This window comes from Cyrtonyx montezumae, unplaced genomic scaffold (assembly GCF_038088225.1).
Source record: "Cyrtonyx montezumae isolate F1298 unplaced genomic scaffold, pur_monq_1.0 scaffold_17, whole genome shotgun sequence".
Classification (NCBI taxonomy): Eukaryota; Metazoa; Chordata; class Aves; order Galliformes; family Odontophoridae; genus Cyrtonyx; species Cyrtonyx montezumae.
In genome coordinates, this window is record NW_027071903.1 from 25,984,035 (window position 1) to 25,987,073 (window position 3,039).

Genomic DNA, 3,039 nt, shown 5'->3' on the forward strand with positions numbered 1-3,039 from the left:
GTGCTGGTCATTACATTTCTTTTGTTTGGAGCTAAGGAGACATGTAGCACAATGGGGTGGGGGGCTACTTTACTGTTCTGAATAGCTAAAAAAAAAAAAAAGTTCTTGGGAAAAGAAATCTGTAAGCAAATACTTGAAAATGGGTTCCATTTTAGACTGCCATTAAGCGTGGTCCTTCCCATTAAATGTGAACATTTTAATATGTATGCATTCACCTTGCCTCTTGCACAAATGTCAGAAAATGGTAATGTCTCAATGAATATCTGGGTTAATGATCAATTTGCTGGAATTCAGTCTCTGGCCCAACTGTAGCATTTACTTTATTTTTATTTCTTTTTTTTTTTTTTCTCCTTGTGTGTGGCATTTTGTTTGTGCCACAGATAAAGCTGTGCGTGTGCGTGGATGTGTGTGTGTACTGTACACACTAGGATGTACTTAGATTCCCATTGCATCTTTTATGCTATGGAACTGTTTACATTGAGCATGACTGAACAAACAGATGACTCTGCCTGCTGCAGCCCATGGGGCTCAGGTTGGTGGCAGCTGAGGAAGAGCTGCGCTGTGCCGCCATCCTTCTGAACGACAGCCTTGATGAACTAGTCACCCAGCAAAAGAGTGCAGACATCTTTAATTCTTCACAACTCTGTTATGCTGCTATTGATTCAGAGCTGTACATTTCAAACCTAAGTCATTTGGGCTGGAATGGGGGAGTTCTGCTGTGTTTCCACAGTGCCTCCATCCAATACCTGGCCACTGTGAACCTGAGTCCCTGTACTTCTCACTGAGGGCAGCTACTAACAATTCATTTGGCAAAGGCCTTCGTAACTGGAGAAGGGTACACTTTTGTTGCATTTAAAGATGCCCTGTAGTCTGATAGTCTTGTCAGTAATAAAAAAACAGAGAGAGAAAGAAACATTAATTGGCCTGGCAGAAGCAGTCTGTGAAAACCAACAGTAGTGCAATCAATTTGTTTTTGTTGTGTAATGTAAGGTTGGTTTTTTTGTTTTGTTTTGTTTTGTTTTTCCAAAGTCATGCAGGTAATGACAATATTCTGTAAATATTATGTGTGAGTTTACCTGAATCTGTGCATTTTGTGCCTTATTCATGCAAATGATAAAAGTACTAAAAAAAAAAAAAAATCTGTCAAGTGTTCTCACTATAGCACATATCTCCTGAGTGCCAGTTGCAAAGCCTCTCAACAGCACCCCAAAAAAGAAAAAAAAAAAAAAAAAAAAGATAATAAGCAAGGATAATTAATGATAACTAAAGGCAGCCTACAATCCAAGAAGACAGCAGCATTAAATCACCTTGCCATGATAAACATTCCACTGCAGCTCTCCGAAGGATCAAACAGTTATAATGTGAAATCAAATGAGGTTTCTAGGGTAATGGAACACCTGCTGAAGTTGTGTAAGCTATTTAGTAGGTTTTACAGTATCCACTTGCAGCTGATGTTCAACACAGATGGCTATTTTAGCTTGCAAACTACACACACTACCACATTGTTTATTGAACATAACTATAGAAATAACCGTGGCAGAGGAATATTCATGAATTAGCAGGACAAATAACTGCAATGGGTTTCAGAGACGGAGGAGATTTATGTTATGTGTTCGTAGGGGAGAAAAGGTTAGTCACTGAAAACTGGATCTCTTTTACAGAACAAAGAATAAAGGACAGAAGTAGTCATTTTTTCTTGTAAGGCTGTAAGGGACATTTATTTCCTGAGACCTCTGGATCCAAAAAATCAATGATCTCTTCCTAAACACTTCTGTCTTGCAACTAAAACACTACAGATTAATAACATAAAAATGTACTCGGTTGTCAAAAGACAAAAACTGATCTGAATTCACTCTACAATTATTAATTAATAAAGACTTGTGTGAAATCGAAAGATAAATGTATGTGAACCCTGATAACCTCCTGTAACATTGTGCTGCCTTGTAGATGGTAATGTGAGTTCTCTCAGTATTTATGTTGAAATTTCTAACATTCAACCTAGTCTTTATTCTGTTAATTTAATAATAAAAGATGCTTTATCCATTTGTGCAAAGGTAAACGCAGATTGTATCTTTTTTAATGGTACGGCATAAAAAAGTAACCCTTAAATGAAGCTGCTCTATACTATAGAGTACTTTAACATGTATAGATATCTTGTAAACTTGTATTGTGGATGTGTAAATAATACGTTCTTTGGGTTTTTAACACCGCATGTAAAGTGAAAATAAAATATTCCAATGTACCAATGTCTAACTTCATTGCTCTTAAGGTGAGTTTTAGGTGCACCGTTGGAATTTTAATAGAAAGAAATCTGCTTGCCTTTGATAGGAACACAGAGAGACATCCCCTCCTCAGCATCACAGGGCACCAGCCAGCGTGCAGCAGGTGGTGGCGACACACACAGGTGTGCTCCTGTTCTCAGTGCATGCCCACATGCATGATCTTGAGGTTCTGCAGACAACTGTTGGCGTCCTGAGAGAAATAAAGAACATCAGAATAACTGGCAGCATCGTGCAGGCAGGGCAGCCACACCCACCAGATGCATTCACTTTGAAAACTACATCCTAGAGCTCCATACAAAGCATCCACCGGAGCTTCATCCAAGCTGAGCTCTGCTACCTATCAGCCTCTTAAGAGTCTGAAATAGCCGACTTCAGGCAATTACAGAAAGGTTTGAAACAGGTTGGCTCCTTCCTCCTGAAACATAGGCTACAAAAAGACAAAGATCATTCTTGGCAAAATTAATCACAGCTCTACTCATAGCAGGACATTCCTAAGTACGTGGTAATGCTTGATAGCTGAAATTCACCTTTCGGGCAGACAATAAAGCCCAACAGGAAGATGCATGCTCTACATGCCGATAGCACACACAATTTTAAAATAATCGGGGTCGTTCAGTTTCACCATAGAAATACGGAATATTCTTTTAATTAAAATCTGATTTTAGATAATGGATAAAAATGATTTCTTATGAGATTATGGTGTCACAGTATTAATCATCTGAAATTACTGTGCGTGTCAGAACAATACAATGACACC